The sequence below is a fragment of the Glossina fuscipes genome, unplaced genomic scaffold (assembly GCF_014805625.2).
Source record: "Glossina fuscipes isolate IAEA_lab_2018 unplaced genomic scaffold, Yale_Gfus_2 183, whole genome shotgun sequence".
Classification (NCBI taxonomy): Eukaryota; Metazoa; Arthropoda; class Insecta; order Diptera; family Glossinidae; genus Glossina; species Glossina fuscipes.
Window position 1 is genome coordinate 1190600 of NW_023998526.1, and position 13906 is coordinate 1204505.

At 35.2% G+C, this 13906-nt stretch overlaps 1 protein-coding gene across 2 annotated transcripts in view; it reads left to right on the forward strand.

Annotated features, from left to right (window-relative positions):
• Window positions 1-13906, forward strand: part of LOC119641855 (endophilin-B1) — a 93958-nt gene that overhangs the window by 78928 nt on the left and 1124 nt on the right. The gene's annotated exons all lie outside the window — the stretch shown is intronic.

The following is a 13906-nucleotide window of genomic DNA, read 5'->3' on the forward strand; positions in this document are numbered from 1 at the left end:
TGACTACTGCCCATTACGGATAGGGGATGACAGGTGTGGCTTCGCCGCCATCCTTGAAGGACCGGGAAACATCGTTCTTGCATACGAATAACCAGCCAGAGACAAACCGTTGGCCCAGAGAGCCCAGGCAGCTGTGACACGAACAACGCATCCGTTTGTTTTTGTAGAAAACCGCGATTTCCAACGACGTGTGCATCAAACCGGTCATAGACGTTCCAACTGAGCCTTAACCGCCTAAGTAATCCGGTAGTACGAGAGAAGGGAAAAAACCCTCTAGCCACGTGCGCGCCAAATCGTTCGTCGGGTCACCTCGCTGGTTCCGTCACAACCCGCTGCAAATCCACTTGTAATCTCGCATACCAATAAAAGAAGTTATAAGAACATCCCCGAAGGTTCAGAACATTTCGTTTCGTTTGAAATGCCTTGCAACGAACCTTGCAGTGGCTGAGTTTCTACCCTGCCCAAGAAGACTCGTTACAATTGTTAAATGTACAAATTTTAACAGAAATCCGTATAAAATCTTAATGTCGTGAATTTCTCTTTTGTCTTGTCAACTTAACTAGTTTTGCAAATAAAATAAAAACAATGCAAGCTCTACTAATATCGTCACAATGTGGTGTAGTGAGAACACAATTAATGTAATGATAAATTGCCGTTTATTAACTTTACTTGAATTTTGGCTCTATGACTCTCGACACAACTAAACTGTGGTCAGTGATTATATAATAAATAGTTATGCTAGCTTAAGTAAAATAATAGTTTTAAACTAGGTTGCTACTAAAGTTACATTTAATGTGGGCTATAGCTGAAGTAGGTTATCTTAACTAAGTTATAGCTACATTTACATTATGTGAGAATATATGAAAGTGTAAACTAAGCATAAATGATTATTAAACGGATAGACTACGATAAGTCGATAATGCTACAGTGGTACCTCAACGTCGTTTTATTAACTTGCTGGAAGATTTCAAATGCCCACTCAAGGCGGGTGACCCAACTAACCCTGCAAACTATTAGCCAACTGTCGTCTCTTCCACGACAGCTAAGCACATAGGAACAATGGCGAACTGCCATTTAATGGGATACTAGGAATCCAACAAGCTAATAAGCGAAAGACAATGGGGCTTTCGCAAAAATCAGCCCATTGGGAACCTAACGTTACCTAAAAGTGGGAACGAATTTTGGTGAAACTAAGATCGATGCGTTAGATATCTTCAAAGCTTTCGTCGGAGCGTGGCTATTGTCTCCAAACTAACTGCATTTGATAGCGACACCATTTTTGCTCAACAGCCTTTGGACAACAATTCCATAATTGTTGCACTTGATGCGTTTTCCTCCAGCGAATACACGCAGCGCTCCGTTCTTTTTTCTTCTCTGGCATAGGCTTACCACCTACATTTGGCTAAAATCAGAGTACAAGTCGCATGTGTTGGCGGGAGCATCCAAACTTTGCTTGTACAAAAATATTTCCAAAACCCTCGATACATAGTCGTAATGTGTGCTGTATTTCGCATATATATAGTTACAACTGCGGCAACATTTCTACCGAGATAATAGTTATTTGTCAACCAATTACGTCTTTAAGAGGACTACGCGGCATTCACAGCGTTGCTACCCGCTCTGAATTTATCTGCCTACCATAAAACACACTACCGCGACTCGCCGTTTTTTATCCATACAGTGGATAAAGTGGTTTAGAAGAACCTGCAATCAATGGTCTTTTGCACCGTACCTTATATCCCCATTTTCGAGTCGAACTTTTGCAAACGCTACTCCTTTTCTACCCCTTTCTTCTTACAACCTTCACTGGTCACCGCCGTGCCCACATGCATAGGCGACTTTCCCTAATTTCAGAAAAATAATTCGTCCACAAAAACGTTTAGTTGTATATCAATTCAAATGATACATCAGAATTGACATTGTTTTATGCTATCGGTTCATTTTTAATGCTTATCACTGAAGGGCGATTGTGAACACGAAAATAAAAACCGATACATATGATTTTAGTAGAATAACTAAAAAGTGTTATTGTTGAGTTTTATTTGCCTTTTACACAATATTGAATTAACCGTTTATGCGAAATAAACAGTTCGACTTTTCATTTGATTAGCGTATTATTGCGCCCGATTGCTTGCCGTTTACCTACGACCGTTAATTCAAAATCGATTGATAATAATGCATGAGCGGCGCTTTAGTGAAAGAGTGAAATTTTGATAATAATATGGAACGTCGGATATCAAAAAATTTCATTTTACAAGTCTCCCACAGCTGAATCGATAAATATTCATAATGAATAAAGCTCAGTTCGATGCAATATGCTTGCTTTTGGGGCTTTATGTATTCTTCCGAAATGTTATGAAATAATTTGTGCCCCTTTTCAAATCAAATGGTTTGAGAGGATCAGCTTTGACTTCCTGATATAATACGAATATCAAGGTCGCAAAACATGCACAGGATTTAAATTACACCGAAACGCCAGATTGTTTTATTGGTAAGCGATTGAATATGACTTACCCCTTTACCAACAAAAGATTTGAAGTTGTGTGATTGATGACGTAAACATGATAAACCGACTATCGAATTCGACTATGAATTTTGTGCGCATTGGGTAGTGAAGCCATAAATCTGATGTGAGCGTTTTTAAAGGTGCTATTCTCGACGTCGAAAATAAAAAGCGTAGTTGGGTCCAACAACTTGTAGACGCACCTTTCTCTCACAAAAAGAAAATCATTAAAAATGCTCGTTTAGCAAATTGTAAATAATGAAGATTTCATGATTTTATTGATAAAAAAAAGCAATTTCATTCACAATGTCATTACTAAGAGCATCAAATACTTCAACTTGAATAAAAGAAAAAGAAAACAGCAAAATAAAATACCGAAAGAGAAACAGAGTTGTAGATGACGTTGTTTACGATGTTGCCATGATATTGCTGCTGTCAAAGTTAGAGGGTTTGATCGAAAAGTTTGTTTGTAATTTAAGTTGGTGTAATTACATATAAAAGGATGATTGACTGATTGACTGATTACACTAAACTTTAAATCGGTCTGAATCTTTTCCTCTTTTTGCCCCTTGCCTTGTTTGTCTCTTTCTTCAAAAGTTTTCACTATATGCGTTGTAAATACGTCTACTCTTCTTTTTCTTTACATAGCCATTGCACAGAATACTAGCAGAGTCATCGCAATATTATCTTCATGTTTGCATATTTGCACATTTTGGTGACGCGCAATGAATTCAATCAATCAGCGTTGCGTGTTGTGTTGAAATGCTTAAGTAAAATGTAAGGTGTTCGATGCTTGAAATCTGGTTCTTTTTGTTAAATGGTCTCAGTTTTTCGATTTAACAACATCTGAACTACCTAGCGTTTCGATGGTTGCGCAAATTTCATATCCAAATTGTTATTGTAAACAGTTTTGTTTCTGTGCGATTAGTTTAATCAAGAAAAATTCGACGTTTAAATTAGCTTTTATTTTGTTTGCTAAATGAGCAAACACACAACATAACGTCATTTTGATATTAATAAAAATGTAATATATATAAACGTTTCCATATATTCATTGTTGCACATTATCCATACAAAATTTGATTTGGGACGATTTTACTATGTCGTTTGTGCTAAGGCACTTAATAGTAGCTTTGCGTTTATGTTTTTGTTATTACTTTTTTAATTATAAGTTGTTGGGAAATACGCTTAAACGTTATCATGTATATATAAATATATATGTAAGCTACGCACATTTTTACAGGGAAGATACGCTTAATAATTTACTGAAAATTGCATATACAAAAATTTAGCGGGTTAACAACAAATAAAACTCATTTACCTTCATATTTTGTCGAAATTAAGAATTTGTCATTACTTTTTCATTTTAATTTTTACAAATCGTTTTGAGATATTTCATACAATGTCAATATGGGACCTTCTTCGAGTATTATTATTTTACAAAACATGCTTCAAATCTTAAATTCAAATAACTCAACAACAAGTAACAGCGTAACTCAATCTATGTGGATCCTCCCAGTCTGTATGAATATCGTACTACGGACTTTATAATTTTTGGGACAACACTTGAATGCCGTTTTAAGAAGATTGGAAGCTATAGGAGATGGGTGCACGTGTCATTGCTGAGCTAGTTAGTTCGGAAAGTATGTGTTAGTTTCAAATATGGAACAAACGGGCGAATCATAACACCTGGACCATTTTGTACCCTACTTATGATCTCGCTCGGCCCATGATATGCAATGGAATACCCTGAAGTTGCGTCAGATAACACCAAAGCTACTTTCCTCCCAAAGAAAAATTCCTTTTACTCTATTTTTAGATATCCACTTTTTTGCTTTAGTACGTTATTTATCGTATTCTAATCATTATTCTAATGTTAACAGGTTTTGTATAATTGACACAAAAATTTACTCAGATAAATAAAACAAAAATTGTGCAACGGTTGAAATTTTCTGGATTCTCGGATACGTAAAATTGTTATTCAGGAACTAAAACTTCTCGTATTTACACGTTCGGTGTATTATTCTCTTTAGATAGAATCTGATCAATAGACTTTCACGGCAGTGTAAGTTGTGAATTAGTCTAGCAGATTTATTTTATGTTTAAGTACAATGTATTCTTTACTTTAGTCAGATTTCGATCGTCAAAGTTTCATGGCAATGTGTATCACTTGCTTCACTCAGAATTTGATCACCAAACATTCACGGCAGTGTAAGTTGAAAATTGCTCTAGCCGATTTGATTAAATTTGAATTAATAGTTAATCTCGTCCACCTTACATCAAATCGGGAAATATTATAATTTTTTTCAGATGAAGTCACTTTTTAATTTATCATTTTAATTCAGGTATTTATGTAAACTGCTTTCTTACTTTTTGGAAAATTTTTATTTTTCTACTAACAACAGGAATAATATATTTTATACCCTTGATGTATAGCTTTTACGTCCAAACGGTAAAAAAATAACTTACATAGTTTTATCCGGATCCTTCTTCGTAATTCACTTATTGTACGCTCATTTTTATATATAATATGTGTACATATAGTTTTTAAAGATCATGGAATTCATATTTTATTAAAATCTAGTGTTACTTCTGTACGTATATGATTACTTTCTATTTTAAATAGGTACATCATATTTTATTTGAAATCACTAATGCATATAAAATATTTTTACTGCAAAATATTTTTGTATTTCAAATACTTTATTATTTATTTAGTATGTCACTGTTAGCATGGCAACCTCTGTCTTTTGTATACTTTGTATACTTTGTTTTATCATTTATAAATTCACTTTAATTTAGAGATCAAGTAATCACGAAATATTTAATATAGCGTCAACCCAAATGGAAAATTTTTTACATGTTCATCAGTTCGATTCTTTTATATTTTCAAGCATTGTCTTAAAGGAACTTTATCGAAAAATACAATAGACATTTATAGACATTTATTCAACGTACTCAACGATATTCAAGAGTTTTTATTCTAATCTTTTTAAATTTTAATTACACTTTGTAATACGCCTTTTTCGGTTTTTCATTTTTTGATATTTGTTTACTCACGTTTTTCGACCACTCCACTCCACCAACCAAAAATCAATCTCGGTTTTCTTCCTCACAACTTGACAAAAGTTTACTCTCAAAATCATTCATTTATCAATTAGGGTGATTAACAACCCAGCATTGCACAGAGTTGTATTTGTAAGTAATATTACAAAGTATAACTACCTGTTAAAGCAGGCAGCTACCTATTTTGATTCGTATATTAACGTTACTTTTTTCACATATGAAAATTTATCAGCTGTATTCTCTCCAAATCACACACCATATAAGCTCTTGCCGTATTCTTTCTTTCCTTTTCTAGTCATGCCATCAGTTCAGGCATGTCAAATTCCTTTCATAACATGCTCTTACGTATTTTTTCAGGAACGATTCCGTTTAGAAGCCTGTTCTACTGAAATTTAGCAAGTTATTGAACGGACCTCTACATCTGATAGATGGAAACCAGCCAAAATCGCTAAACTAATCGATGATTCGCCCGTAGTACTCTATAAAAAAGGGACAAAATTAGTTTTCGAATTATCAGAGTAACGAAGTAGTGATTAACAGCTCAATTAACGACACCACAATATATTCCTTGGCTGGAATACTTGACGAATGATGATTTAATAGTGCGTCTTTTATAGGGCTTAACTGAGACAGGCGCTTGTCCTTAAGTTCAACACACAACAACAATTAATTTATGGGGAAGCAATTAGGAGAACATTTATGGGCTTTTTCGTTTCTTCAAAATTTTTTCTGATGGACCAAAGCATAATTTAACAATTGAGTTCGTGGATAATATATGACTTGACAAAATTTTTACTTTTTTTCAGATTTTATGTTGTTAAAATTTTTGGGATTTAATCATTAATAGGCAGGTCTGCAAATTTGTTAGAAAAATAAAATTGTATAAAATAGTATATTTTTTTATAGATTAACGAAAAGATAAAAGTTTACAAAAGCTTTGCCTAGAATTTGGCAAAGTTCGTTTTTGCCAGGAGGGAAAAATTTCAATCATTTCGGAATCCACAAAGAAACTGAACTAAACTCTCGATTCATCAAATTTTTTATTAAGAAGACATTAAGTTCTAGAATTATTCGTACCAACACAGAAGAAAATCAGCTGGATTCTCAGCAATCAAATTTATTTTCAATTATAATTCGGCAGAAGTAGTGATCATTATTGAAATGAAGGATCAAGGGCTACACTCATGCGACGATGGGCATCATCGTGGGAGTTAAACTCATTTTCACGACACTTTTATTTTTTCTTATGTTGGCGTACTTACTGCAAAATTGTTTTTAAATTCATCGCACCAAAGGTTACAAAATTCTCAAATTTTCCGCATATAGATTAATTTTCTTATTAAAAAAAAAAAATCAAGGAAATTCATAGGGTTTCCTGTAGTTTAATTAAAACATTAATTTTGAAAATTAATGGTAAAGAAATTCTTCTTTCTTGATGTTTTAAAAATATAAAAATTTACTTTTTGGTTTACAAGACCAAGGTTTTTATAAAACTATTAAATTAATTTAAATTATTTATTATATTAAACTATTAATATTATTGAGATACACTTCCGTACTCAGTCTAGACTATATACAAATAAGAAATTGATTTAGTAGATTCAGAGTACCTGGGATGTCCACCTCAGTTCACGGTGCCTGCTGCATTCGGGTTAATCATGCCTAACTGATGCCATGCAGAAGGTTAGACAATCCCTATAAACTAAGTGCTTAAACTACAGCCAGAGTAGCAAATTATTATGTACAGCTAATAAATCCTCATAGCAAAGCGTCTTCTAGTATACCTATAAGAAAGATCGTTACCAGGCATCATCACGAGGAGGTGAGAGTTTCGGCACCCATTAAACATAGTTTACCACAGCTATAATTTAGTTTCTGAAGATAATTCAGTTTTTAAATAAGTTTGCTCAAAAAATGTACATATATTATACATCGTTTCAGGGCCGCTGAGTCAACTTCATTAAAACGCATATATGAAGGGCACTCTTAGTCTTTTCTCTTAAAGCCCACAAGGCCATAAAAAGTTTTTGTATTCTTCCTAAAGTTAGTAAGCATTGTTTTTAAATCAAGCGATTACCATATTCTACTCGTTACCACGTATTTATTTTTTTTGACGGTATAGGATGAAAAGTCAGTACGAAAACCACTTATCCTAGACTTGTAGAATGGCCTCATACAAGGGATGTTAGTGATTGTTCATCCCATTCCCAAGAAGCATTGTATAAATTGAAATCACCGAATACAACTATGATATGCTTTGCTTTAAGAAGTTTCCAGATTTCTTGAATTTATATATTCAATTATTTAACGTCTGTTCAAGCTATTGTGGAGGAATTGTAATTTTTAAATTGAAAGAGAGAGAGACAGAGAAAGAGAGAGATTTTGGGAGCTATACTGAATTTATATCGAACACACTAGATTTACTCAGATCGTCGAACTGCAACTTAGTTCTGAAAAAACAGTTCGCAGTGTGCATGAACCTGTCAGACGCAACCCTAAAAAGACGTATGAATTTCCCTGCTTGAATTATAACTACTCCATCGTTATTGTTCTTTGGACTAGATTTGGTAACTATCACTAACAACAATCCATAGGCGGTTAAATCCACATATATACTATCCACAGTGGAAGGAGCGAGCTCATAACATTTAGTATGATCGCAGGCGCAGGTTTACACATTTTATCCCCCTTACAGAAGGTAAGATCTAAAAGCTCAACGGGGATAATACTAACTCAAAAGGAGACGTAGTCCCGTGATGAAAGGTAACACAAAATGTGAAGTGCCGAGAAAGTAGACATATGAAGTAAAGGGGAAACAGAAGAAGACGGTCCTCTATCGACGCTACAAGTGGTTTATTTATTTATTTATTTATTCTACTTATACAAGAAACTGAATTCAAAATTTTGGCAGTCGAGTTCAATTGATTCTTAAAGTAAATCTTAAATTATTTAATATCAAACTTTAGTATAAGTACAATAAAATAAATAAGAAGGAAAAAAAGCATGTATACAACTAGTATAGAGCCACACCCACAACCGGTACACGACCAAATTGCGCTTGAGCCCCTAAACCATCGCAAACATGCATAAGCTTGGCAACCGATAATAGTTAACAACAATTCATTTTCGACTCATCGTGACATTTTAAGGTTAACAGCTGGTTTAAGTACGACATAGGTAAATTATGGGTATTAAGCAATGTTGCTTTAATGGACTTTAAAGAGTCCGATAACGAGAATAAGTGGTAGACGTCATTTAGGCTTTTGCAAACAACTCTGAGCGGATTAAACAGGTCATAATTATATTTATACTGACTAAGCTTAACCAAGATAAAGTGCCTAGAGAAGCGGTTGGGGACATTAAAGCTTATTTCACCAAGTAATGCAGGTGAGTCAATAGCACCATTTATTACCTTGATTACGAAGGAAACCCCAAGAACAAGTCTATGTTTTTCGAGAGACGGTAAGGACAACAGAAACAACCCATTTTCATAGGGGGGAAGAGAAGCAATCGGATCCTAACCCAAATTCCTAAGGGCAAACAACAAGAATTTCTTTTGAACAGATTCGATTGAATCTACGTAGCACCTATATGAAGGAGACCACACAACAGAGGCATACTCGAGTATAGGTCTAACCAAACACATGTACAGCCTTTTAGTAACGTAAGGATCATCAAGCTCTTTGGACCACCTTTTTTATAAAACCAAGCGCGGACCTAGCTTTGCTAATCGAGAGCTCACTATGCAAGTTAAAAGTATGGTCAAATAGAACGCCTAAATCTGTGATCGAATCGACGTCCTCCAACTTATGCGAATCAATAAAATACTGAGTAATGAATGACTTTCTTCTTGAGAAAAAATGCTTCTTACATTCATTTAGATTTAGTTTCCGAAAATTCAAAGAGTACCATGCAACCAAATTATTGAAGTCATTTTGAAGGTGATGGGATTGCGATTCTAGAGAGAAGGAAGAAAACAGTTTCAGATCATCAGCGTACATTAAGATCTGACTGGAATTAATCACCGAAGGGAGATCATTAATGTGTACACTAAATAAAATGGGTCCTAAGTGGCTGCCTTGAGGTACGCCAGACGTCACGGGGAATTCATCCGAGGTGATGATGTTAAACGTAACCCTGAAAGATCTACTTTGCAGATAAGAGCTTATCCATTTCACTAAATAGAAACGGTAGCCATAGGCTTGGAGTTTAAAGATAAGTAAGTTATGATTAACCAAATAAAACGCTTGGCTTAAATCAGTGTATATTACATCTGCGCGAGAGCCACTAGAAAAAGCATTGAAAACATGACAAGTAAACTCTAACAAGTTGGTGACTGTAGATCGCCCTTTCCGAAAGCCGTGCTGGTGCGGAGAAATATACGAATTAATGGCAAAGGCCAAATGCTGAGTCACAATACGCTCGAACAACTTGGGCAAGACACTCAACTTGGCTATGCCTCTGTAGTTCTCAACAAATTGTCTACTTCCACTTTTGCGGATAGGAATAAGGAACATGGTGTTGTTTTCCCTTCCAACACGAAGGGAAAACACCTAAATTCAAGGACAGGTTAAAAACCTTTGAGATCACACCACATGACTCGACAGCGCAAGATTTAAGTACACATGATGGAATTCCATCAGGTCCAGGCGCACAACTATATTTTAGAGAACTCAACCCTTTAAAAACAACATCATAGGAATTGAAACCAAATCAGTTATAGGATGAGGGTAGTTTGCGGATAAATCGGAATTAGCAGTGGAAAAGTTTCGACCGAACTACTCAGCGATCAGATTTGAGATTTAAAAATCATCCGAGGAACCAGACCCACTAAAACAAATATGCGAGGGATCCGTGCATACTTTTCTTTTTGAGTTAACAAATTTAAAAAAGTATTTAGGATTAGCGAGCAGAGAGAATGTAGTTAACTAAAGGTATCTGCAATAATATTGGTGGTTGAGGGAGTTAAATCATGTCTTGCCGCCGAGTCAGCGAAATAGTCGAAAGCAGAGGCACTTTTCGAATATATTTTGAAAAGCGTAGTTTTTCTATTCTTGTAAGATTTAATTGTCTTATTAAACAACGGGGGAAATCTGCTTTGAGGTCGGGATTGCTTGACCGGAACAGATGCCGAAATAGCTAGATTTAATGTATGATAGAACAATGATAGATGCCGAAATAGCTAGATTTAATGTATGATAGAACAATGATAGTAAATTTCAATGCTTCCAGTTGAGAAATCAAGCCTTATATGTGAAACGTGATATTTTAGCAATACAAAAAGTTGGATTTGGAACATTAAAACAGTTCAGCGAATCATCATGCTTGAAAGGAAATACACATTGCTGGATGATAAGGATCCTTGGGTAAACTAAAAGGTGGACAACGATTTGCACTAATCTCAGGGAAATTGGCAAAGCAGAGACCAAGCAGTCTACCATTACAATTAGGGATAAGGTTGTATTGAAATAAATTATGATCAACTAGTTCGTTAAAGAACACAACAGCTCTATCAGATGTTGAAGTAGGAATCAAACAGCCAGAACCATCACTTTAACACCAAGTGACTTGAGGAAAACTGAAGTCTCCCAACGCAACTACCAAATCGGTGGGTTTCGACTGCTCGGCCTGTTTCTTATACATGGTGTCATCAGAATTTGGGGGAATATAGGAGCAGGTTATGAATAGTTATATGTCAGGCATTTTCACTCGAGTGGCGATAAATTCGACGTCAGGAGTAGTAGGAAATTCAATTGATTTGGACGGAAATGACGAAGATATGGCAATTAATACACCACCACCAATGCGATCCAATCGATCATTTTTGAAAACCTGGAAAGAATTGCGGAAAAGTTTAGACGAATATAGATCAAGTTTTAACCAAGTTTCAGTGAAGGCCAAACAAGAGAACTCCGTGCCCACTGAATTTAGGAAGGTAGAACGAATTTTTGAATTTACGCCCCTAACGTTTTGATAAAAGAGAGATAGTAAACGTGAAGAAACATCGAGTTTTTTGAAGGCGAGAGGACTACTGGTTTAGTATTACGGGGACGATCACGAGGGATAAATTCCTTTATTAAGAATCCAACAGGCCACTGGCAAGTAGTTTATCAAACAACATATCAATGTTTTTAGTCGGAGCAAGAATTTTAAAAGATGCGATTGCTCTAGATTGAGACGAAGCCATTTTAAAAATACTAACCCGTCAAGCAAATGTCATTACAGCTAGGAGTAGTAGGGTTCACGACTGGGGAGTTTTGAGTTGAGAGAATATAGAAGGGGCAACCACACTTGCACGAGCAGCTAGTGCGGCGTGCCCAGTTTGGCGACCAGCGTTCACACTCAAACAGCCAGGGGGGAGGAGGATTTATATTGCTCTTTATTAGTTTTAAGCGATCACGCCTGAGTTGAGTGAGTGACGCCACTAAGAAGCGGTACTCTTGTCACTTCAGCATAGCTTAACCAGAAGGACTTGCCGGCTTATTTGTAACCTTTTTGTTACAGACCGACTCAGCCATATCAGAAACGCTGACGTTCTTTGAGGACATTATGGAAACGCTAATCGAATCGGACTTAGGAGGAATTAGAGATGACGTACCACACGCTACGCTACGAGTTGTAATTTTACTAGCTTGGGAAGAAGAGGAATGCTCAATAAAATAACACTCATCAAACCTAGTCTTAATGATCTGAAACTTTTCCCACAAAGAGCCGAGATTTTTACTCAATTCAGAGAAACTAATTCTCGTCTCCGTGAACAATTTCTAGAAATCTATGACCGCAGCACGGCCGATAATACCGGCACACTTTTCGTGGCCAAAGCGATCGCAAAGCCAACACGAAACGAATCACTCAATGTCCAGAAGACAGAAGTGGATTGTGAAGAATAGACAGACATATTGCAAAAAAATCCTCAACACAAAAATTTATCAACCAATTTCAGCAAAACTTCTCTGTTACGTTGACACTAGAACAAGAGATCAAACGCAAAACAAACTACAAACACCGAAAAAATAAACAGAGAAAAAGAGAGAAAAAAAACAAAACAAAAAAAAAAAAGAGAGATTTATGTCAGAGCTCAAATTTTTGTTTGCAAAAATCCAATGCATGAAAGCGTGAAGAAAAAATACTTCTTTTACTTTGAATTCACTCGCTTTCTTTTCAAATTATATTATAAATTCACACACTATAAAGCAAAGTAGCCACGTAATTCAACAAGAAATTAAATTATTAATTGCCGAAACAAAATATAGACGACCATACCGCGCGAGAGAGTTGCCAAACTGAGTTTGGGTTTGATGTTTCCAAATATTTACGTTCATTAAACATGGATTGATGGTTGTGGAATTTGCTTGACACAAAACCTCTAATTTAGTTTAAATAAAAAGACTGTAGATGGCAATTTGCTCCCTTCCATAATGTGAATCTGACTGAAATTTTCACGTAACTACTAGGTTGCGTACCAATTCGAACCTAACCCAGACCCTGCTAAGTAATTTTTAATTAAGCATTTCATCGTACACAAGGACGGAGTGGCTAGTATAGGGTCGATATTAAATTTGATTAAGCTGAAAATGCAATTTGTTATTTTTTGTTTGCTATTATTGTTGCAAGCTGCTCTCGTAGCTTTTATTGTCACTTTCACTGTGACAAGCAGCAAAAAATTTATATATAATAAGACAAGACACTTCTTGTTAGCAACGTTTGCGCCACAAAATTATTAAGTACTACCGAAAACAACGAAATAACAAGATGATCCAATCTTTAACCAAATTTTAAGCGAGAAGGTTGTTGTTTTACGTTTCTGTTATCAACAATAGAAGCAACACTTTTAATTAGCAGCAATTTATCAGCTTGCTCCTTCATTTTCATTATTCGAATGGGCAGAAAATTTATTAATAGTTTCTTTATATAACGTCGCGTTCTCTCAAAAGTATAGAGTTTTGTGTTTTTAAAACGAAAAACACTAAGTTTATATGTAAGTAGCAAATATAATATCGGTTTTTTCATCGTGTATTTTGAAGAATTCTAAATTTTATTTGCGTCGAAGGCTTCGACAAATATAAAATAAATTTTCATATCAATATATATGAGGCAATTTTTTATTATTAAAAAAAACTATGTTGTAGTTTATTTATTATGTTTATCTTTGTCTTATCTACTCACTGTACCCACTCATTTGCTCACTCACTCATTTTGCTTTTTTCCATAATGTATGTAACACTCAAAAGAAGCTTTAGAGACCTTATAAAGTATATATATTCTTGATCAACGTGAAATCCTGGTTTAACCATGTCTGGCGTCCGCCTGTCTGTGCATCTATTTATATGTGTCTTG